The following is a 26085-nucleotide window of genomic DNA, read 5'->3' on the forward strand; positions in this document are numbered from 1 at the left end:
CCAGGCTGTGCTTGTTCTTCGGTGAAATCCTGTATCCCTCGCCTTGTTGCCGAGCTTCACAGACAGTATAATTTCAGTCTGACACCGCCTTGAATGCGCTGCTGTCAAGCAGAAGGAGTGTGGCAGAGTACTAGCAGAGGGATGCAGGCTCAAAAATGTCACTTTCATTTCTTGAGTAGATGAGAGGGAGGAAAAAAGAAGAAAAAGAGACAAAGAAGAAAGGAAGGTTCTGGAGGGAGGTTGGATGGGAGAGGCCTTGGAACAACTGTTTAAATTATGACAGGAAAATGACCAGAAACTTACCTGGAATGTGTGTTTGGGAGTGTGTGTAAAGGAGAAGCTATATGTAAGAGCGTCCTTGTTTGATTTAGGCTCAGTGTCTTACAAATTATTCATCACCTTTTTTTTTTAACTTTCACATTTCTTCACTCCAGAAGCAGAGTAGAGCATAACTGTGAAGTGAAAGAATAAATGACACATGGTTTTACATTATTTCACTAAGAAAGTATGAAAAGTGTGAGTTCCCTTTACCTCAACACCCCAAAATAGAATCTAGTGCAACAAACTGCCTTCAAATGTCATTGGATGTGTAATTTCATTTCAGTATAAATGCTGCTGTTCTATGACTGCAGTACAATAGGGAACAAACAGAATCATGAAGAACAAGAGACACCGCAGACAGGTCAGGGAAAAAATTTATCAAAAAATTAAAGCACAGTTAGGTTATGTAGAAATCCCTCAAGCTTTCAACAAATTACAATGATCAATTTGATCTATCATATGATATTGGAAACCGTATGAAAACCTACCAAGAAAAGCCCAAAAGTGATTGACCAAGTAATGTCAGACGTAAATCTGGAGGAGCTGGAGCGATCTACAGCTGAGGTGGAATCTAGACTTGTCGATACTCCAACTATTAATTGTATAATCCACAGATCTGGATTTTTTAGGAAGTTCTGTTTGCAGTTTGTCAAAAGCCATGCAGAGGACACAGCAAACATGAAGTAATCAGGTAAAAAACAGTTTAAAACCTGACACTGCACACACTTTAAACACAGTATCCCTCATGTGTGATATGGTGGAGCAAGAATCATTTTGTGCTGTTCTGAAATTCTTTAATTTTGGTTGTAATCCAAAATAAATCGAGGATTATGTGCATAACATGACAAAATGTAAACAAGTTCAAGTGCTGTGATACCTTTGAATGCTATTGTATGTAAATTGGAAAGATAATGTGACTCATGAAAACATGGCTTGTGTGACAAGCCGCAGAAACACATTAGAGTGTGTCGTCAGCCCTGTAAGCACATGAATCCTACACGTGTGTCTTTGTCGTTTACTCCGTATGTGTTAAAGCCTGCATTCATCTGTGCCCCAGCATATCTGGCCTCAACTACAAAGCCCCTCTGTTCTTAGCATGAGCCCCATCTCTAGGCCTTGTCAAACAAACGGCTCCTGGCAACTCACTCCTGGGCATGTGCCACAGCCGTTGTCTGGCCTGCCGTGGCTCGTGGAGCCTTGCTTCCTGGCATCTTCCAAAACGCTACTAAGTATCAACGGTGGTCTCCTCCTTCCTCGTTCACATTCATTAAAAACGGTGAACTGGGCTCCCCCAGAGAGCTGGGAGCCTTTGCCAAGCCTGCCGCAGCCGATAAACAGGGGCAACCTCTCGCTGCCCGTCTCTTTGCTTTCTTCTGCTTGTCCCTGAGCTGTTCTCTGTCTGAGATGGTGCCCCTGCAGCACCCCTCTGTGGGCAGTGAGCTACAGTCTATTGGCAGGAATCTGCCTACGTCTGTTTTTAACTAATCTTTTTTTTTTTTGCCTGTTGCTGTTTGTCATTTGTATTAAACTACATTTAAAAATGTTCACTGTGGGTACAAGTCATAAAAGTGGCACATCTTTGCTCATTCATAGAGTAAGATTCAAAGGCTTTGACTGCCTCTTATGACAAACATCACAAGTATGATGTTTATCATGTCCAGTTCTGTTACAGTGAAAACAATTCTATACATTGGAATGGAAATGAGAACTGCAAGAGATCTCAAGTCAATCACAGTGCTAAGCCAAGTTATTATAAAAAGAGTGCAGAACTAATTTTGACAATCTATTAAAATTAGACTGTCAATATTTAAATTTTCTAATGAACATATTAAAAAATCCACTCAGTACCATGTAAAATATGAAATATATTCACACCTCCAAACATCTGCAATAAGAACCTGATTTCCAATGTATATCTTCAGTTGTACATAGAACTCTACATAAAATCAAGATTAAAAACCAGTCATTCAAATTATAGCATTAGAAAAGTAATAATGGCCTTCAAAGTAAAAGCCAAATGATGTATTTTGTACCCTTACAACAAACAAATGAGATTTATATTTCTACTACAAATTTATGCAGGGCGGTCAAAGGTTGTCGGCAGGTTGGTCTACCATACACCAACAACAGCTCTTTCAATATCTAAAAAGAACTCTGCAATTGAAAAACATGCAACTTAAATTCTAATTCTTAGTTTCAGTGCCTTACAAGTAAGTGAAAGAACAAGCAGTGACACAGAACTGCCACTTGTGCCTACCTGTGACACACTACATTTTGCTTGTTCATTAAAGTTACCAAATATGGGGCCTTGTCGTTAAGAAATATGGGTTCCTTCTCTTTATGTACCTATTTGACTGACACTTCTTATTGCCATCATGCTAACCCTCAGCTCAACCGCCATGCAGACCACGGAGCTGACAGGAGCTCAACACAACTCAGAACCGTATCTCTGTGACCTCTGCAGCTCGGGGAGTGGCTAACTGGTTCACTCGTAGCTTTGAACTGAACTCTGCAGAAACTGTGACAAGTAACATGGCACCTTTTCTCAGCCCTGACTCCTTCATATCAGGATAACTTTAAATCAAGCTCGCTGTTCACTAGACCTCCCTTGAGCTGTGACTCTATGTTTGGGGTCATCTTGTTCAGAATTAATGTTTGTGTGAGTGTGAGATGAATGAATAGCACCCTCTACACATGTTGGTACCACTGTTAAAGATGAGAAAAAATTATTCTCCAATATCCTCTCCCTTAAACAGACAAAAGAGAAAAAAAATCAAAGCATTTTTGGGGGCTAGAGATGGAAATTAGCTATAACCTGGTATAGTACATTTCTTCTTTAGCAGATAATCTATGTTGTACCTTGTCCTATTTTAAATAAACTCATTCATTCAGTGTTTGCCTACTAAAATCTCGTAGATAGACCTATGTGAACAAAGCACATGGTTCCAGTCATAGTAGAGTTGTGCAAAATAAGAATAGAAAGGCTTGATAGCATGTAAATAAGACCTAATGTTTAGAAGTCGTGGTAGAAACAAGATGTTTACCTTTGTTTAAATTGTGTTCATCTCCCCCCATCATCCTTCTCAATGTGAATGGTTCCAAGAAAATCTTAGGTTTTCATCCAGAGCTGTTCGTCACAGTTTTGGTGGTTTTAAACTTTTAATCACATTTCTAACTGTAGATATGGGCAAGTTTACATGAATGATTCATGGCTATCTCCTGACTTAGATTTCAGCACAGATCTGCTGTGGTTGAGAGGCATTTAGGTGAAATGGGCCTCACTGTCACATCAGATTAACACAATTGGAAAACAACAAAATAGGTGGCAATTTAAATATTCCTATACACAATCATTAACTTAAACGGTAAAATACAATCTAAAAAAATGTTTCCTGCATTTTTACTCTTCCAGTCCACTGAATGATTTAAGCATGCAAGTTAATTAAAATACAGACTGTTCAAAACTTTTCAGTGTCAGATTATGTTGCTGCAATAAAAACAACAAAGGATATATTTCAGGCATTTTAAACATTATTTCTAGGGGTTAGATATAAATGCAGAGGTTGCTGAGGACACGGCCTGGATAGCCTGAAGGAAAGATAACCTCTGGTGGGATGACAGAATGCCAAGCTGAAGGGGAAACTTGCTGGAATGGTGACAAACCCACTGGCTCACTGAAGGGACAGCAGGCAGAGCTAACCGAGTCACTTAATAGACAAGGAAGGCAAGTGTTAATTAAAAACAGCAAGAAAGTATGAGGAGAGGGATTATGTCAACCATGGAGCCCAGAATTAGTGGAAAAGAGATTTTTAATAAAAGGTCCACTTTAATTAGCTTTGTTGGACGAGGAGCCACATGTTAGCACTAACCCCTAGCTAAGGCTAGTTGTCAACAACATTAATAGAACATGATTTCAGTGCATCTACGCCACTTTGGTTTCTGTTGTTTAGGCTTGGCTGGAGCAATCATGCTGGGACAATACACATAAGAATAGTAACTTGTGTTGTGGAGATGACAGAGTGGGTGATTGAAAAAAAAGAATAAAAAGACTAGATATTCGCTCTAACCAGCCTTAGCATGTCATTAACTTCTCCCCATGGCCTTACCCACCCTGACTGGACTTTATGAGCTTATCACATGGAGCAAGAGGGAATAATTACCCAAATACTATCCAGCACAGCCATCTTTAATCAGAGAAGTGTGTAATTACTGGCACACAAATGAGTTTTGTTCATTACTAGGCTGCTGTAACATGTCCGCCGATGGATTCTTCATCATTCTGGAGTGTATAACTTACTGACGTGGCAAGCGAATTGGAGACAGATAAATACAGGATTGTCATTTGCTGGAATTAAAAAAAATGGATGTACCAGTAAGAGACCAAAATTTTCCAAAAATGCCCAAAGTGCTGATAGACGTTAGAGGGCAAGTAAGACAAACAAAAGGAAGCCAGGACGACTGGAGGCATCTTTTAAAATGGACTTTTACTTGATTAACTTCCTCTTCTCCGAAAAATCTAATTTCTGCATATTTACATATGTATTTGCCTTCATTTACTGACAAACTCAGCTGTATTTATGGCAAAGCTTCATTACCCCCCTCTCCGAACACAAACTGCTCCGGAAAGCATTTCCGAGGCGTGTTGTTTCTTTGTTGTTACACGTGATGTGTATTTTCCCGGGGTTCGGGCTAGCACACTAATCTTGTGGAGCCAGATGTGCTGGTAAAAGGCAAGCCACAAAGCCTCCACCACTAGACGTCTCTGCATCGCTCCTGGCCAGATATGATGCTGCATCCCTGGGGGCATTAGCTGAGAGCTTTTGCCGGGCTCCAAATAGAACCATGTTCCTGCTCTGGAGACAGCAGCATAATGGAACCGTGTAAGGGAGGAAGACCAGTCAAACTTAGGGTCTATCGTGAAAAAAGCAACTTGTACAACACTTTCACAAGGAAAATGAGTGTTTTTGAATGATAATTTAAAAGAAAAAAAATGCTTTGTTAGGTATTACTTGACATACAGAGCTATTCTGTTTATGGTATGTGTTTCAATAGTCAGACTGCCCCAATATTTCCTACTCAGAATTTAAAAAAAGAATAAAATAAGGATCTTTGTAGTGACTTGAAAACTACAGTATTTATATGCGGTAATTCTTTTCATATTTTGTTACATTACAACTCTAATCTTGAATGTATTTTTATTGGGATTTGATATGGCAAGTAGTGTTTAATTGGGAAATGAAAGGAAATTTTACTTATACAAATTATGGTTTGTGATGAGTTAAAACCACTTTTTGCAGTAATTACAAATATGCCCAATGTTTTTCAATGTACATCTCTTAAAAGCTTTGGACATCTACATAGAAATTAATATTTTCCTTTCAGCTTTTCAATGTCGTTGTCCTCAAGGAAGTTGAATTTCAGGCCCAATTTTATCTCACTCATACTCTCAAATAAGTTTAGTTTTTTTCAGTGTTGCCCTGGTACAATCAACCCTCCTCTGACTAGTTTCCCTGTTCCTGATGTAGGAATCCTCCACCACCATCTTTCCCATGTACAGTTTTAGATTATTTTTGCCACATATAGAATTTGTATGCATTCCTAAAAAGTTTTTCCCATCTGATCACAGCACGGCTTTCTGTCAACAATGGCTTTCTAATTGCCATTGATCTAGATTTGTGGAAGGTATAACTGATAGCCATCCTGCCAACAGATTCCCCCATCTGAGCAGTAGATCTTTGCATCCCTTGACTGCCTCTCTGACTAATGCTATTCTTGCGCAGTCTGTCAGTTTAGGTGGATGGTGTCTTAGTAGGCTAGAAGCTGTGCCTTGCTCTTTCTATTTTCATATGATAGATTGAATAGTGCTCTGTAAGAAGTTCAATACTTAGTTTATTGTTTTAAACTTGACCCTGCTTTATACGTCCCCACAACTTTATTCTTCACTTGTCTGCTGCGTCCAGTGGTTTCTATCATGCTGTTTGTTCACCAATGCTTAATGAGGCAAACGATATCCATCTTATTTCAGGGTATCGTAGTAACATGGTGGAACAGATTTGTGTTGCCACTTCACAATTATGTTTACAATTATGTTTTTGCAAAGCGCTACTTCTGCATACTAGCACCAGAAAATTAAGATGAAAAATCTCAAACTTCTTCCAACATCCTTGCTTGATTTACTGAGTAGGATTTCAAAACTGCCTTTAAGCCCAATCAATCATAGCAGCATGAAGCATTTGGGGGGGGGGGATGCTGAATTGCCACTGGATCAGCATCCACTCCGAAACACTTCATGTTGTGCCATTTTGGAAAGCAGGAAAAAGCAATGTCACAGCAAGCAGTGCCGCAGCAGCCGCATTTCCATCCCGACTGAGTGGTGGTAATTGTCAAGTTGTCGAGCGGGCTTTTGTGGCCGCAGACGGAGCTGGCGGAGACCATCAGTAGAAAATTACATAGCAAAACAACAATCAGCTCCCCCACTGTACTTAAAAAGAACCAGTCGCCCAACAACAGGAGGATCCAAGTGGAGATGAAAGCAACCCAAAGTGGGACTGTTTGCTTCACATTTTCTTTGTCTTGAGAGGGAAATGCCAATGGAAACTGTGATAGAAAAAAAAAACCTAAAGAAGGGAGAAAATGCACTGAAGCCTTGATTGGCCATTCCTCAAACATCTGACAACAAATCATTATGCAGTCACTACCATTGATCAACAGTCACCTGGTAATTGATATAAACATTTAAAGAGTTGTTTTTATTCCAGGGTTCTCTGAAGTAGCTGTCGCTTTGCTGTTAAAAAACATTAGCGATGATCCTTTTTTATTGCCACTTGTCTCTAAGTCAAACAGTTCAATATATCAACCAGTGTTCAGAGGAATCAAACACAAACCGCCACAAGCTGCTTGTTCAAATGAGATTTCAATGTTATTATTTAAATTCTTGCTTCTGGTTCTAAGGGGTTACTCAAACTTAAGGAGTCGTAGTTCATGAACAACAAGAAAGAGCTTTTGTATTTCAATTCATGGAGTAAAGTTATGGAACAAGTGAAATGAGGAGTTAAAACAAAGTCAAAACTTAATACAATTTAAAATGAAAAATAAGGAGGTCATTTCACAAGATATAGAAAAATGGGTGAGAGAAGAAGCACTAATGTAAATTGAGGCTAACGCATATGAGTGTGTGGGTATGGATGTATGTACTTAGACGTCTGTAAACCCAGTTAAAATAGAAAATTAATTAACCTGTTTATTTTTGTTGTATGAGGGCCCATCTGAAAATATTGTATGAGTTTCTGAGGTAAGAGTTCATAAGTTTCTTACGTCTTCCTACTCCTTTTCGAGCATGTTAAAATTATTGTGGTACAAAAATATGTCTTTTGCATTCCTTGTTGCATGATTTTATACTACTACCATGTTCAAAATAAATAATGGCACTATTTATTTTTACCTCCTGTGTCCTTAGCAACATTTTCATTAAATTCAAGGGTTTTTACTTCCATGCAGTTCAACAATATTTTACCCATTTGAAAATTTGCTCTGATGTGCCTTTGGGATCGTTGTGATGTTGAAACACCAACCTGTGTCAAAGGTTGCTGTGAGATGTTTATTGCTGAAGAAATAAAGTTGGGAAAATGTTAAAAATAAATAAAATGAATTTAGCGAAAATGTCTCAGTGGGCATATATTTAAAGGCTGTAGCAAACATATGTCAGTAATGATGACTATAAACCAGTTCAGAGCTCTTGAAGAGTTTTGCTTGCAGCCAAGTTATTCAGAGCCCTTAAAAATCTGGCGGACTGCCGATGGGCCATCAGCTGTTTCCTACAAAACCTACTGAGCAAACAAGTGAAAGTGCTGAAACATGCCACAGGAAGCTAAACGTCTCATTATTCCACTGATGCAAATCTTTTAACACCAAATCAACCCTATAATTTCAACAGCCAAAGCAATAGCAACCAAACTAAAGACATTTTTTTCTTCAATAAAATACATTTCAGAAATGTATATAGTGCATTTATTCTTTGTAGACAAATCATCTTCAAAATTACTGAAAATGTATAGCAATCCTCAGAAATTTATTGCACATGTTTTGTGTCGGTTATGACTTGAACAGATAAAAAAAAAAAATACATTTGGATTTGGCCTCTGTATGTAAAGCATCAAATGATCAGCACTACCATACACTATACTTCCAACAAGAGAGAGAGAAAAAAAGGATGTTGAAGGAAGACGATAACTAATTATGTTTGTCAGTTCTTAATCTTTGTGCATGTGTAGCTGGGTCACCTACATGACCCAAAGCCAGTGTGGCAGGGCAGAACTGGATTAATGAGGCTGTTTGGTCACTTGTGGGGTTGTTGGTGTGCTTCGGTGTTCATGTAAGTGAACAAGTTTGTTATAGGGAACATTTGTCTTTACCTGCTCTTCTCCTCAATGCAGAAAAAAGTATTGTACAAGAAGTGCCTTTTAACATGCCTTCATCCCTAATTACATCAAAACACAAAGGAACAGGGGATTTATCCTGTTCAATATGATGAATTTACACGCAAGTTCATCATACTGTTCCTGGGCTACAGCATGGAGGCTATCAATCGCATGGAGTAAGCCTCACAGACGCCCACCAAGAACATTTGCCCTGATGCATCTACATATGGCACACAGCATTTTTTCCAGGCACAAATAAGTTTGCAGCAAGAATCAGGACAAAAAAAAAAAAAAAGGAGAAGGAAGTTTATGCAAATAAATATATCTGCCAGTTTTACAGAGTGCTCGCCCAAGTGTGTAGCTGCTTTTATAAATTTGTGTGTGCGCGCACTGAGAACAACAGTGACTCCCTAGTGTAAATGTAGGGTATTAATGCTTCATTTCATGCAGCACTGCTGGCGGAGGCTGGCGATTTTTACTTTGTATATTCTGCTGCACACATACAAAAGGAGGTGAATGGAATTTATTTTCTGGTGCCCAAAGCCATTAAATAATGGAAGGGAATAGAAAACAAATACCTGTTTCTGAGAAATGGTTATCCCCCATTGCAGGGTACAAAGTTTGGATTTGATTTGTTATAGTATATTTTGATTGCTAAAATGTCAAAGTCAAAGTGGATTAAAATAGATAACTCATTTGAAAAATACCTCATTAACTCTGATGGTTTTTTTCCCCACAAACTAGGGGATAGAAAAAAAGACTAAGAATTCCTAAAGTAAAAGTACAAAGAGAGTACTTTGCACATATAATTTTTCAATTGTAAAATATTTGTGTCACATTATTGGTAGAAAACAATTTTTTTTATCCAATGTAGTCACCTGTTTTTACATCACACATCCTGGCATTTTGACAAGAGTGTATTCCTTTTAGATCCCCTGTATCATAGGAACAATGTCACTTTCAATCTTTGCACAAATTACTTGGTGCTGTGGTTTTTCTAACAGGATAAACATCAGGATAAGCAAGTCCAAGAAGCAACATCAAAGGGCAAGGAAATTTATCTAGGATGTGATGCAAGAGCAGACATCCGTTTACTCCAATTGGCAACGCGTTGACAGTGGAAAAAAGGTGAATGTGAGAAAGAAAGATAGAGACACAGAGAAAGAAGGAAAATTACACTGCCTTGGGCCACGTTTTAGCATGAAGAAGCAGCCCATTTTGTTTGGTTGCCTTATCGGGTGTGAAGGTGTGCCTGTGTGGAATAACCAGGTGTGAGGAAGGAATGTGTATGTTTTGTTTAAGTCTGTAATTTTCAACTTAGGATGAATTTGAGCAGCAGATCGTTTTGTACCGAAACTCCAAAGCACACTAACACACACCGACATACACATATATTTCACATAAGGTCTCTGCTCAATTGTCACATCAAGTCCACAATATGGTGTTCATCGAGAGCAACGTGTCAAAAGGGTTTAATGCCAATATCTGGCTCCGTTGTACGGCTACTACTGAAAATCAATACACCAGCGTTCCCCTCTGAGAACAAAACAGTCACACACAAACTGCTCTGCCACCTTTAAAAGTCTCCCCAGGACCCCGTGTTGCCCCAAGGCTATGCTGCACCTGTCCACCTACACTTAGGGCCGCTACTAATATCTTTGATCTGGAGTGACAGGGTCCTCAACTTACAACCCCTTACAATTTCCTGTTGCAGCGACAGGTTTTCTCTTGGTTTTTCTGGGGTTTGAATGATGCTGTGATAATGTGTTGATTTTATGCTCAAAATGATTGCAATGACTTCACCTTACGCTTAAACTTACTTGTAGCGGTTTACAGTACTGGGTAAAAGTATTTATATAACTTTCAATATTTTGACATTTTTATCATATTTCACTCACAAACATTTTATGTGAGAGACCAGCCCAAACAGGGCGTAGATCTGAAGAAGAAGAAGGTAAATGACACATGGTTTAATAAATAAAAATATATATTTCCATTGCATATAAGCATTATTGTCTTCAATATCCTCATGCTTCATTCATGTTGAGATTGAAATCATGAAAAAAAATTTAAGTTGTCCATCTTTGCCTACCCAAATTAGGTGCGTTTGTCACATCTGAAGCTTCAGATACATTATATTTTCCACTACTGAAAGGTTTTTGGGTAACACTTTATTTGACGGGTTGTGAATAAGACTGTCATGACACTGTCATAAGCATGACATAACACCTGTCATGAACATGAATAAGTCTTCGTGAATATTTATGACTGTTGTCATAAAGTGTCATTCGGTAAATCATGACATTTTTAATACAAAGTTGACATTATTCAAAATGTCTTTATGACATTAACTTGACATTAACCAAGAAATCATGATCTGACATAAATTTGTTATAAAAGTATTACTGATTAAACTTTAGCTTTAATAACATAAAGCTACATAATTTTTAAAGTTTAATCAGTAATACTTTTACAACAAATTTATGTCAGATCATGATTTCTTGGTTAATGTCAAGTTGTCATAACGAAGACATTTTGAATAATGTTAACTTTGTATTAAAAGTGTCATAATTTACCAAATGACACTTTATGACAACAGTCATAAATATTCATGAAGACTTACTCATGTTCATGACAGTTATGTCATGTTTATGATGGTGTCATGACAGTCTTATTCACAACCCATCAAATAAAGTGTTACAGGTTTTTGTTCATTTACATTGATTAAAAAATAAATACTTAATATGCCAGAGAGCAAGACAGGGTAGATGTACGGATGTACGCTAATGTAATGTGAACGGTGAATAAGCATAGATGATATCGTACAGCATACACTGACTAGCTTGAGTCAAGACTGTGCTATTAATCATCCATTGCGTTGGGTCATGTAAGCATCATTTTAACATCAGCAGTCTTGAACTTGTCAATCCGACCCATCATTTAGGTTCTTGCTTGTGGTCTTAGAGCAAGTCTTTGACCGCTACTGGACAGATAAAGGTGTATCATCTTCCGTGGTGTAGGGGTTTCTCAACCTGCAGGGATTTCAGGTTGAGAACCCCCTCCCCTTACTCTGCCATAGTGCTTGCAGGATCAGAAGTTGCTGACAGGGCTAAAAGGTGCTTGCAATTTCAGTGTCCGGTGTGGTACCAAAGTGGGAATTTGGCCTTAAGAGCAAAATTAAAACAGGCACGCTGAGTTGACAGTTGTTTACAGTTCAACCTCTGGGTCAGACAGAAGTGAGCACTTGATTTAATCTTGCTTTAGCTTCTACTGGCAAGCAACACTTTTAAAGTCCCAGTGGAATGTGTTAATTTAATTGTTTTAACTGTTGTGACTTATACTATGATTTGTTGCACAGCGGTCAAACCTTTAAATGACCATTTCAATCACTGTTGTGGAATTTCCCCTAAGTAGGGTAAGAAAAGGAAAATGGTGGAGTTAGACACTTTGTAAATTAATGATGGATTATTTATGATATTTTTAAGATAGAACTGATATGTAAGCAAAGTATGTAAACATCTATGTTCTATAGACCAGGGGTGCCCAAAGTCGGTCCTCGAGGGCCGGCATCCTGCATGTTTTAGTTCTTTCCCTGGTTTAACGCACCGGGACCAAATGATGGCTTGTTAGGAGGCCTAACAAGAAAATTGACATGTTGAAAAGGTTGTTACTACCACCAGGGAGAGAACTAAAACATGCAGGATGCCAGCCCTCGAGGACTGCTGCTATAGAGATTCTTTAGAACACTCATTTTAATCAAATTTTAACTCTGGTTGTTAAACTACCATTACGACTACCTTACATTTAGATAAGTAAAAAACTCAAATATATACTGGTCAAACCTATATTTAAACTTTCAGCATTAATTACAGATAACTCTTTAAGACACAACCAGTGTCTGGTTGACTTAGGACAATCATGTTGGATATTAACACCTGCAGCTTTTGTTTTTAATGGGGCAACTGTCGCTCAACAGGAAAAGTAGTTTTTTGGTATAAAAGTTGTTGGTCCTATTCCAGATTCCTCCTCTACCACATGTTTATGTGCCCCTTGGCAAGGCACTTAACCCCAGGCTGCCTTACGATCTATTTCTTGGTGAAATGTGTGCACATTTATGACTTCACTTGAATAAAAATGGTCTAATTCGAAAGAGCTTCAAGTGGTCGCTATCACTAAACAAACACTACATAAATTCAATCTACTTGCCATTTCCCTTCTATGAACATAACTGTGTTCAATGCAAATATCTCCATGTAGCTGTCATGTTAGAGCCAATCAACTATCCAGTTATTAGTAATAAATATATCCCACTGTCTTACCCCGGTGGTCTAATTTTCACCCTGAACGATCTTGAAATTGTTTTTTCTTTGTTTTTACCACCATCTTTGTTTTAAAAGCCTTCGCGCTCCATCAGCCCAAAGATTTATCATGTCCTGAAAAAGAAACAAACAACAAGCGTGTGGTCATCCTACTGTGAATGCTTCTAATTACCTCTTTAAAATTCCAACAACAAGCTATTTAACGTGCACATCCTCATTTTTTCTCATGTTATCTCGTATCTTGAAACACTCTGAGCAATTAGTCCGAGTGGCTTTATTCATTAGGGGCCCCCGTCCTAATGATTATTAAACTGCACACAAGTTGTATGTGTGTGTGTGTGTGCGGAAGGAGGAGGGGTGTTTGAGGAAGAGAGAAAGAGAAAAAGTGACTGACAAAGGGATGAATAAGAGTGTGGGAGAAATGATGAGGGATCAAGCACAACCGGTTGAAGTAAAAACAAAGAAAAAGCTAAAAGGTACAAATACAACCAGAGACAAGTGGAACAAAACTGAAAAATGAGTGCAAGTGAATCTTGTCCACTCTGGAATTAGGACAGATCATCTTCATCGTTGCAGGTGGATAATCACCTGTTAAAATCCATCATATATCACCCACACAACAAACAACCATGTGTGTGATGCAGAAAATAAATGACAGACAGCAGATGCACCTATAAAACCGATGCAGCAAAACATACACACACACAGTCTCTCAGGTGCTTTGCAAACAAAAAAAAAAAATATATATATATATAAAATTCTGGTACCAGCAATAAAAACAGGCATAGACTTTATACCGCGTCCCTGCTGCTCTGTGGCTCTCGTCGATACACACCCGATGTTATCTGTAAAGGGAGATTTATGCACTCGCTGGTGTGAATTTATGACAGACGGCTTCTTCAGTCAGAGGGACACCAGCTAAGAAATTGCTTTGTTGGGGCAAAGAAGAAGAGGAGGGGGGGAAAAAAAGCTGATTTGAAAGATTTATTTCCATCTACAGCGAGGATGCATGATATATTCAATCTGTTCATTTGAGTGAAACAATCATTTCAGCAAGGAAGGCCTATGAGACATGATAAGGCTGAATTGTGTTTAGCGCCACTCTGCCCCCGATGCCTGTTTGCAGAGGTGCTGACGGGAACTTACTCAAATCTGTTTGGCTGTCATTGTTTTTGTTTACAGAGAAGGGTGTGTGTGTTCAGAAGATGCATCAGTTTTGGCCTTTTGTTTATTTTGCTTTTTGCTGATAGATTGATAGCTGCATTGTGACTGAGAATCTTGTGGAGAGGGGAAAAAAAACTGAAAATGTAGTCAATCTAGTTCTCTTTGAGTCACTGTGTTCTTATTGCAGAAACTGAATAAAACAAAGTAATATAGCCCCTAGAGTCCTTCTAATGCATTTGTTTCTAAAGTGAGTGAATGTAAGATAACATTTTACATATGTAAAACCCCAAACTTTAACTACTTTAATAGAAATCAAAGTAATGCATCATTGTTGACAGGAATAGAATAGAATATCCGCTTATGAAAAGAAATCCTCTCCATATGATGATGTAATGTTATGGGTGGTGTAAAGACTCCCACCACACATAACATTTTGTAAGTAGGCCAAAAAGTTGCATTTTGGTGCTCAGTGAGGCGTACAAAGTTTAGGATGTTTGTAACCTAATCTTACCCTAAACTTCTTTACAAACAATACAATTTATCTTTGAATTATTTTTGTTTATATGATGCTTTGTTGAATGATGTTTTTTAAAGAAAGACTACTTCTGGAGACGGTTTGTTGCAATGGATTTGATTAAGGTTTATCAGTGCAATATGGCCTGCATACAATTGAACGCTTCAGATTATCATTTATAAAAACAAAGTAAAAGTGATCATTTTTCCTCTCCTTCCCAGTTGTGTGCTACTTTGTAGTGGTCCATCACAATAATAAATTATAACTTATAAAATGCACTGATGTTTGTGGTTGTGATTTAATAAAAACTAAAAGATCAAGGCAGAATGAATAACTTAGCTGGGCATCGAAAGAAATGAGCTCGAGAACAAACAGTGCAGCTACCAAAGAATAGAAATTGTTGCATTTGGTGGTCCTGACGTTTGATGTCAGAGGAAAGAAAAGGTCAGGGTTTGATTGAGTAGCATTCTGAAGCTCAAACAAAGCCGGGTCTCAGAGGGATAAAAGTTTGGATTGCTGCACATGTGTGTTCCTATATATACATCTCCACCTCCACAAAAAGGCCAGCACTTCAGGTTTTGCTTTGGACTCCCACAAACTATTTGCTTGTGAAACATAAAAAGAAAACATAAAAAAAAACACATATTCAAGAATGATGAACAAAATGTCAAGCAAGAAAACATACTGCAGATTGGTTTTAATGGACAGAAATTGGAACATGACAATGTGACCATGGTGACATTTCCTTTTATATATATATATATATATATATATATATATATATATATATATATATATATATATATATATATATAAATGATATATATACATATATAATTTATTTATTATACATCTATGAATATGCAATGATTTGTAATTAACATTAAATGTTGGAAGCAACTCAAGCAACCTACACTTTTATAGAAATTCAAATAAATGAGTTGTCTGTTAAAAAAAGAAAAATGGAATGGCTCAACAAATAAGTATTGAACTCAAATAAACCAAGATGTTTCACAAAATAATAGCTGAAATCTTACAACATGTAAGATTTCAGCTTACAGGGTTGAGTTTTACGTGTAAAACTCAACCCTGCATCCTCTTAGTGCAGGCTAATAGCAGTTGGTTTTGTCCTGTGAAATGGTTTATGAAAAATGTGTCAAGCTATCACACACACACCCACACACACAGAAAATATGATGAGTAAAAGAAAAGAGCTGTCCCAAGAAATATGAAACCATTTAGTTGCAAAACACACCAGTGACATCAACTTTAGTCTGATTTCCAATCTGGTAAATGTTCCAGTAGGTACTCTCATTAAGTTGAAAGAACACAGTTTAATGCTAAAATATTTTCAATAAATTGTCACTGCACAAAACTACACTGCTGAATAAAAGTAGGTTAAAACTCTTTTGCATTTTGCTGCAGGACATTTGGACAAGTCCTTATATTCCTTCAAGAAGACATCTGGTTGGATAAGCTCAAAATTCACCTCCTTGGACATCATTGCACACACCATGCTTGGTGGAATGGCACCAACAGAACTTCACTTCACTTCACTTCACTCCAAAAACACAATTGCAAGGATTTGTGGATTTTCCAGCAAGACAAATAAAACATTTCTCAAATTTTATATATAATTTATTTCTTTTAAATTATTTTGTCTCATTTTTTTCATTAATTGTGTTTTTTTATCTCCATAAGATTTTTTTTGTATATTTTTTTTATATTAAAGTTAATACTTTAAAGTATTAAGCTGCATAGGTCACATTCACATAATTCGAAAAGATTAAAACCACAGAAAAAGTAAAGTTTAATGCATATCATTCTTAGGTTTACCACTAATCTGAAAGGGTCAGGTCCGACATGAAAATGGAATCCTAGACAAAGCCTTTAATACCAAAAGGATTTGTGCATAGCGTGACTTTACGTATGGTGGGGTCAAAAGGTTAGGATCAAAATTTGCATGGATTACAGTAGATGACAGAGATACTTCAAAACACTTTATTTACAGCTTTTCTGAAAACTGAAAGATGTCCCTACACCTTAACAATAAGAATACAATAAAGCAATGAAAAGTATGAAAACAGGCTTTCTCTGATATCTGGGACGAAAGATATTGACGGGGCACATGGGCAACTTGATGGAAAACCTAAGCCAAAGATATTTTCTGAGAAAAATGTGTCACGCCTCACATTCCACTGCCAATTAAAGTGTCTTCACCTAAAACTGAATTACAGCACAGTTAACTATAATGAGCAGTAAAGTTTAATATCGCTGTCTGTCACACATAAAGAAGAAAAAGAATCTGCAAAATCTCAAGAAAGTTTGAAATAGTTAGCAGTAATGATGGTAATGGCTGCCTATACGTTATACAAAGAGAAACTGGTTTGAACATTTTTTCAACTGAGATTTCTCAGGCCAATTAAGAATTAAGAATTAGCAGTTCATACAAAAATACCTCAATATCAATTGTTTGCATATCTGAGATCAGGCGGTGGTAGTTACTTGCCCAGAATGGAAACCCAGACATTATCAAACTAGTGATATTCTCCACCTCATTCTGGGGGATGTCTTTTTCTGGCCAAAAGGGAAATAAATAGCATTAAAGTTTCACATGACTTTGTTTAGGATTTGCTACAGACCGTTTGCGCAGTGTGAAGGAAAGAGGGAGATACGCAGCATACAGGGCTTCTGTACGCTACAAAATAAGAGATACAGGTGATCGGTTTTAGAGATTGGCAACAAAAGACAGTGATATATCACCGATAATACTTTTCAAAGAAATCGGCCGATTATGATAGGTAGCCGGTTGATTGGCACACCATTACTCTCTACTAATGGAGTTCAGGAGCTTGGGGTTCAAGATTTTCCTGGATGAAGGAGATCTTGATCTAAGCCTGAATTTTACATGAACCTCTCTATATGGGGTTTTGTCTGGTTGGTAATCTACGTCTAATGAAAAATGGTAACGTTTTGAATTTAGATGCAGGTGTACATTGCTTGCATTGGTTTTTGCTTTAGCCGTTTCACCACCTTAACTTAGTGAGGTGGTTTAAGTAGCCCAGTGATCCATTCTCCTATTGCCAACTGATTAATGGTTAGACTAGAAGCAATTTGAGCATTATGATGGAAAATGGCCAAATATATTGGGGAAAAATCTCACCTGGGTAAAGGACACTGAGGCAACCTCTCAAAACATGAGCTGGGTAAATGTTCCCCTGATGGCTACCTGGCTGGTTGGTGAATGGTTGAATTTGTGGAAACTTGGTGGTCTAAGGTAGGGGCTGTTATGTTTCATGTACATCTTAATCTCTATTTTTCCCCACAATTTTTACCCTTGTTCTCGATAAAAAGGAGACAGACCTCATAGAAGTTACAAAAGAAATCTGAAACATATGAGCTTAATTCAGTTCTTGTCAACTCTCTGTTACTAATCTTACCTTCTTGTCAGGACAAGGACAAAAAACATGAGATGATCATAATGATTTCTTCCGTATCTTGAGGGGAAGGATAGTTCATCAGTAGTGATGGAAGAAGGTGGACCATTAATGTATCAATAAGAGAAGCTCATGCTTCCCAACACCCTGGTAAACTCTACTAGGCCACACCCCATTTACTTTTACTAATGAATAATGTACCACATCCTGCTGGCTCCAGGTGTGACTTGACACAGCCGTTAAAAGAAAATATGAATATTCAGCAGCGGGTGGTAATGAAATCAAAACGTTCGGGATGGGAGTCCATTTTTAGATTGAGTGTATATCTGCTGTGCAGAACTAGTAGACTGTGCTGATGGAGAGAAATGAGAGACTTTATGTGCACTGACAGGGCTGAAATTTCGCCCTGCACTTTTAATGGTTTGTCTGACAGCAGATGGAGATGTCACTGTGCTCGCACTGATGGAGGCCATTTTGCTTTGGCAAAGCAACTGTGATTTGTTTGTCTGGGAGGACACTGACGGGCGGGAGGACAGAGAAATGACCCACTGGTCAACACTAACCATTTAGTTGTTCTATAAAGCTTTGAATTTGAGATGTCAATGGTGGGGTCCGTTTCTGTGCATTGAAAACTCCCTTTTATATCACCACAAATCTCAGTTTTACCACTAACAACGTAATACCTCCAAGTATATAAAATCTCTTTCAAAACTATACATACTTCTAGTGTTTTTTTCCTTCATTTTGGAATGTTAAACCACAAACTTCAATGTATCTCATCTGGATTTCATGTGGAATGACAACATAAAGCAGCTCATAATTGTGAAATATAGGGAAAATTAATCATGCTTTTGAAAATTTTTACATACAATCATCCGGAAAGTGTAGTGTGCATCTGTATTTAGCTGCCTTCACACTTGCCGCTACAATAGTGCAACAAGCAGACTTTAGAAGTTATCTTGAGTGAACGAACAGCATCGTGGAGTTCAAACACAGCAATACACACCATGTCAATACAGTCCTGGACAGGTTCAAAGGCAGGCCATGTTATAAACCAATATGCCAAAATTTGAGCATCTTACTCAATCCATCGTCTGACAATGGAAAGAAAACCAAGATCAAAACTTATTCAAGTGTTAGAATGGTCTAGTGAAAGTCTAGACTTTAATCCATTTGAGAGTTTGTTTGTTGTAATACTAGGTCTTTTTTTCATGTAAACTGAATGAGCTTGGGCTAGTTAGCAAAGAAGACCAGACAAAAACCTACATTTCTAGATGTCCAGAACTAACAGACATAAGAATTGCAGATGGAACTGTTCTGCAGTAAAATGTAGTTCTATAAATTTCTGACTCAGAAGGCCTAAATGCAAATACATCCTGCAACTTTTTGTTTTTTGTTTATAAAATGTTTTCTTTCCACTACACATTTGTGGATTTCTTGTATTGGTTTACCACACAAAATCTCAAAAAACACACCGTTTATGGCTGTACCTGGATAAAATGTGTACAAATCCAGAGGATTTAGATACAGAACTAAAGGTATCCCTCCTTTAGTTCTGTATCTTTGCTAGATTGTCTACGCAAAAAAAGAAGAAAAAAATAACATTCTCTCCTTGGTGTCCTTTCTCTATGCTTCACCAGTCTCCAGAACACAGCTCTGGCATTTGCAGGGCCCATCCAGTAGCAGAAATGCAGAAGGAAAAGGTTGTGAACAAAGGAACATGAGCCCGTCATAGACAAATGACCAAGCCTAAGAAGGTTAATGCCCACCATGTGTGGGACAGCAAGCCGCAGGAGGCCAGCGTCTTTGCAAAAAGCACGTCGCAGACACCCCGGCAGGCGTGCAGGGCCCTACCCGCTGATTAATGCCATACTTTGGCTAATTACCTCCTCAGCGGACGTTAGTTTTAATGACACGAGTCATCAGAATACGTCAGTATGGATGGATGGTCGGCTGGAAAAAGGGAGGGGGGAGAAAAGAAGAGAAAAACAGGAGAGAAATCAGTGTATCGGAGCGTCAGAGAAATCCATCGAATGCACCTTCCCACCCCATTAGGTCGATTCTAGCAAGCCAGCCACTGTACCGTCCATATCTGAATAATAACTGCCGCTAAGTTGCAACCCTCTCACCCCGCCGCCTTTTTCCTCAGTCCACCAGACCAGCAACATCTGGGTCCATTTGGTACCCTGTGATGCTTTCAGTCAAACTCCAATTTACTCTAAAATGAATGGTCTTCACATTAACAAGAGTCTAAAACGCCTCAATCTCAGTGAATACCCTGCTCTCCTGCAACAGTCGGCATTAATGCTACAAACCAACACAGCCCACCGGATTGGACGGTGGCATCAAGCAGCTGACCCACCCATCTGATGAGCAACATGCACCTGATTGGCTCTGCGCACTGTCCCAAAGTGTGGTCATTCAAGCCCCAATGAAAGAAGTGAACTCTGATGGCAAAGCTAATTTGGATATTCTGTCAACCGTGAAATATGGAAGAGAGTTACTAAATGAGCAATTAATCCCACTGAGATACCATGTACCTGAAAGGAACTTAGATGGAGGAAGGAAAAAAGAACAGAGTAGATAAAGGGTAGAATTTCCATTTTAACTTTCAGTTCTGCAAAAAGTTTTGAGATGCACTATGGTGACAGGTATTTATACACAGCCAAGGCTTAGGTTTGACATTTTCCCTTGAAGGTTCCCATTAATTGCCAGAGGTTTCCTTTAACCTCTTTCTCAGAGGTTAAGTATTGTTGTGCAGGTCAGAAGCACTCCCTTCAAAATTTTATACATTTTTGCCATTCATCTGTCTAATTATATTCAATATCACTGTCAGTGTAAATTGTACAGCATTCTAATAAAAGAGAGTGGAGGCAATGGGACCTTGAATTTGTGTCGATTTTTGTTCTGAAGTGTGACACTGAGGCTGATTCAGGCCTCAGAAATGGGAATAAAAAAGGAATGAGATGGAAAGGGGTGGCCCACGTCTCTCTGCTCTGTTTGCAAAGTGAAAGAAAAGGGTTCATCCCAGTGCCACAGACAACAAGTGCATGTTTTAAGTGTCTGGCACTGTGACATGTGGCTGAAGAAATGGCTCTGCAGCCCTTCTCTTGTATCTCTTCAGGGATACGGATAAAAAGGAAAGGGATGTATGTGACTAGATTTTTATTCCTCCTAGTGCTCACAAATATTGGTCCACAATCGAAACAATAAAGGCATTTTTAACCCCATTTCCTTTCGAGTTGCAGCCCTGCTAAAGATGAGTCAAGGCAGCTTAAAATTTCGAGGTGTGTTAATCACACACCTTGAAACGACTCAGAATCACTCTGTAAGCAAGTTGAATACCAACACAAAGTTTACCATTTTAAAACCTCCAAAACTGCCGTTGAAAGCATGGGGTGGTTTCTTCATAACTTCAACTTAGTGTATTTTGCAAAAATACAAAAATCACATTTCCCCAAATTGGTGTTTTTATCTTTTCCCTCCTTTACTTCTCTGGCAACCTTTTCCTGTTTTTGTGACTATATGTAAAATAACAGAGAGCACAATTTAATTCCGTAGATGAGCACTTGACACTTAATAAAATTGTTAGATTATAATATATAATATAAAATGTAAAATAAGATTATTCTACTCAAATGGTGGAAGATGGGAACAACACATACAGAAGTTGGCAGCTGCAGCAGTGCTACTTTTGTCCTTGGTGGTAAGTTAGACTAGTATTAAACTATTTTAATATCAATTTGCGCAAGACTGCCCCTGTCCTCTTTATTTAAATGAAAGCCGCTGAATAATCTCTTTCATCTACTCTATGTGTGTACACGCCTGTGCACACACACGCCCCACACACAGACGCACCCCTTCACACACTAATAACTAGCAATCATGATAATCTATAACTGCTCTCCAACCGAGTCCCTGGACAGGCATTACAGTCATGTTGCGGGCCAATAAATAACAGCCCAAATAAAGCGCCTGTCCATTCTCACACCCTGTGCGTATGCAAAATAGGTCAATAACACCATCCTGGAGGTCACTGCCAGACTGTTGGATCTGTTATTGACTGTACTGCAATTCCAAAGGAATTAAGCTTTGTCACAATTCATCGTCGTTGCCGCTTTTGGGTCTTTGAGGGGAAATAAAAGGGAGACTTCCTGGTCTTTGAGGGGGAAAAAAAGCGAGACTTCTGTGGGAATGACAAAACTCATCTGTCTCACAAGGTTGTGAATGTCTGTTTTGTTACTGCTTTGCTTTCAGTGATCTGAATGAAAACAGAAAAGAAGCTGTTGTGGTGTGTCTGATGGCTCAAATTTCTTCCAGTTTGGCTTTTAGATATTTGTCAACAATGGCATATTTGACAAATCATTACCATTATTATTATTATTAGGATTTCTCGAATGATTTGAGTATCTCGATTATTAATATTCCTCGAGAAAAATGTATCTGCCTCGAAGCTTCGTTAAATTATGTTTTATTATGTAGTGCAGCGTGTTCCGGCCGGATCATTATTTATGGAGGGCAGCGCTCTTACTTCCGCTTATGAGTTGTTGTGAAGTGCTAGCAGCATGGTGTTGCATTGTGCTGCGTTTTGCCAGGGCTTGGGGGACAAATTAGGATTGTAGAAGTTTGCGGTGCAATGTTGGCTCTTCTGGTGTCAGAATCGCGTCGTCACAGTTTTGGAGCGTACGTCGTCACAGTTTTGGAGGAGAGAGAGAGAGATCCGATTCCTCGGATAATCATAAAAATGTTCTATAGAGTACTCGATTACTAAAATATTCTTTTACACCGGCCCTAATTATTATCATCATCAATATTTTTCCATCTCGTGTCTTATTTTACTAAATACCAAATGCTGCTGTAGTATAACACAAAATCTTATGCTATGTTGCTCCGTCTCTGCACTGAAAGGCAAGGCAAGTTTCCGGAATGCAGAGAAACACATTTAAAGGGCATTACATTCAGTTGTTTATGGGGTGTGTCTCTGTGTCGATCTGTTTCTAAAACAGCCATGCACATAGGAAGATAAAGCCACAACACCCAGAAACAACCCATGCATTTAAACTTCATACAGAAAGTCCCCAGGCTGGGTTTCAAACCAAGAAACTTCTTGATGCAAGGAATCAGTGCTAACATCAACTGCAGGCCCAAATGGAAAATTGTTCATTTAAAACATATAAAAAGACATCATAAACATGACTTGCATTCATTTTGATCTATATAAAATAGAATAATGCTTTCAATCCTCATTTGAAGAAATCAACAAGGTCTGCATGTTTCAGTTATTCAGGCAGTACCATTTCCAAGCTGATGGCCACAGAAAGTAAAGACTACATCCCGTTGTTTTGATACAGGAAGTCTATGTGGGTAATACCTGGCCAGCAACTCTGAAATACATTTAACACTTAAGAATATGAAAAAAACAACAACTTGAAAACAAAAGATTTTGGGACACCAAACCACAAGCATCATCAACTCCTTCAGGATTTTGCTTCTGAAATCTCTCTGATAGCTTCCCAGCAACAAGATCTAAGGCCAAACCTATGAGGATGTTTGTCAGTTTAACGTCATCAACAGCTGTCTGCACTGCCAAAAGCTCAAACACGTGGCTCAATGCCCAGCTCGGGAAAATGTCCTTTTGGTTTTGTCCTCCGCCTCTCACAATGGTGAGTGATGGCGGGACACAGAGATCCTCAAAGGCAACCATCAGTGTCCATTTAGTGGTCTTTCCAGCTGCACTTAATCTCTAAAATAAACCCATTTTAATTTTCAGTTCCAAACAAAAATCTCTTCTTCTGCATACAAATAAAACAAAAAAAGAAGAACAGAAGGGAGGTAAGAAACAAGACAAAAAAAGGATGTAAAATATGAGGTCATAAGGCTAGAAGAATGCAAGACTGGAATAAGGTCACTGGGATGGAAGAAAAGAAGAGAGGAAAGAGAAAAGTAAGGAAAAGAGGATGTGCGTAACAAATAAAAAAGGAGGCAACAATGAAGAAAAAAGTAGGGAATGGAACATATGTCCAGGAAATAAAGATCACAAGAAAGGAAAGGAATGAAGGGAGAAACAAATTGCAACAAGGACATCAAAAATGAAGGATGGACACAAGAAAGTATACAAAGTAGGAAGGAATGAAAGAGGAAAATTAAAAACCAAAAACAGATAGCTCATGAGAAAGGCGATAGTCTGGAAACACAAATATTTATTCCTCTTCCATCTTCCTCATTTTTTCTTTGAGGGGGGAAATGAAAACTTAGTAGGGTTGATGGGAGAATTAATGGAACTGAACACAGTGCAATCCTAAAAGAAAGCCAACAAAAACTTAACTGGGGCAGAGGTTCACCTTCCAGTAAGGCAATGGTTCTTAAAATGCAGCCAATATTATATTTATGCATCATTCAAAGTCCAGATCTAAATCTAAATAAGAATTTGTGAATGCAAATTGGTAGATTTTTGTTGCCTTTCCAATCTGACTGAGTTTGTCGTATTTTAGAAAGAAGGATGGCAACATCCCTTTTTTAACCAGCCCTCCTAATTCTTTGAAATAGGTGCAATGCAATATTTGGAGTTGTAGACATAAGCAAAGAGGAAGCACAAGTGGTAGCACCAGCAAATGGGATTTAGCCAAAGGGGAAATAACTGCTTATAAAGCAAGCCACGTCGAGACAAATGATTTTAAGGATCCCAATCTTTTTTGTGTGCAATCACCAACTTCTATCAAAGCCTCTTTACAAGTGTGTGTTTGCTGATTCTGCTACTCCACTAAGCCAGTGGCAAATACTGTTAAGAGAAGCTGACAGACAGACTGGAGAAGAGTGTCTGTTGGGTTTTCATACTGTCACTTGAGATCTCTTCCGTCCCATTTCTGCAATTCCTCTTTGTCCACTGCTCGGCTCGTACCCCCTCCTGGTCTCATCATGATGGCCTAAGCATGAAGGAGCCATCTGTCACTCTGTTCATTCCCACTCGGGTCCTGGGAGCCCGACACTCGCCTCTCACCCGCCTTGCCTGTCATGTCTGCTAGCTGACGGGAAAAGTGACAAGTGGCGACAAACGTCCCCAGCTTGAGTGTGTCAGTAACCCCCCCATCCCATAGCTCATTCTATTCATTTCCTTCTAAAGCCAAGCACAAACATGTGTCTAAATGTATATAACCATGTATGCAAAAGTCTTGTTGCCGAGGCAATGCAGGCAACCATCAGAAAAGCTCACATTCCATTGATTTTCTCCACTCTGCAGCAGAATGACATTGTGACAGGGGGAAGTGTGAGCAGAAGAATAGATAGAGAAAGCCAGGGACAGAGTGGTATTCCCCCGTCTGACCATCATGAGCAGCATGTCAGACGAGGACGGGAGACAGAGGACTTGACATGGGCCAGCCCACTAGGGGCAGGGTTGACGTGACCGGAAGGGGGTGGGGGGGAGAAGAAAGGGAGGCAGGCGAATGGATAGAAATGAGCAGGTAAAAAAGTACAGGGCAGAATTCTTCAAAAAGGGAGGGGTGAGATTGTGAACTCTCAGTGCTTCAGCAAAGAGAAGAAAGAGAGGGCGCATGAGGCATAATGAGGTGGGGCAGATGGAGAGAAAGAGGAGGAAAAAGCCGCTCTTTACAACCCGCGAATCGATCCGGTTACAGTTAGATTAGCTACAGCGGCCTCACCTTCCCTTTAGGCCAGCTCCGAACACACCTCGCCCTTCCTCCTCAGCCTTCCCTTCACCCCACTCATAAGGGCCAAAGTGAGAGACGAAGAGAATTTAGTGATAGCGTTTGACTGTCAGCTCAAGTGGCAGTTATAAATTTACTGCAGGATAGCCATTTACTGTGACGGCTGAGGGAATTGAGCGAGTGCGATGCTGGGCGTGGAAGAGGAGATACACAGAAAGAAAGATGAAGCTAGATTGATATTCCAGGGAG

At 38.8% G+C, this 26085-nt stretch overlaps 1 protein-coding gene and 1 long non-coding RNA gene across 5 annotated transcripts in view; both read right to left on the reverse strand.

The window, feature by feature from the left end:
* Positions 1-26085, reverse strand: part of ppargc1a (peroxisome proliferator-activated receptor gamma, coactivator 1 alpha) — a 321705-nt gene that overhangs the window by 131456 nt on the left and 164164 nt on the right. The window lies entirely within an intron of this gene.
* LOC116732880 (uncharacterized) lies at positions 346-12454 on the reverse strand. Its single transcript, XR_004341901.1, has 3 exons — positions 12273-12454; positions 10853-10854; positions 346-357 (listed from the first exon to the last, which is right to left on the reverse strand). It is a non-coding gene; the product is annotated as an uncharacterized LOC116732880 (long non-coding RNA).

The sequence above is a fragment of the Xiphophorus hellerii genome, chromosome 14 (assembly GCF_003331165.1).
Source record: "Xiphophorus hellerii strain 12219 chromosome 14, Xiphophorus_hellerii-4.1, whole genome shotgun sequence".
Taxonomy (NCBI): Eukaryota; Metazoa; Chordata; class Actinopteri; order Cyprinodontiformes; family Poeciliidae; genus Xiphophorus; species Xiphophorus hellerii.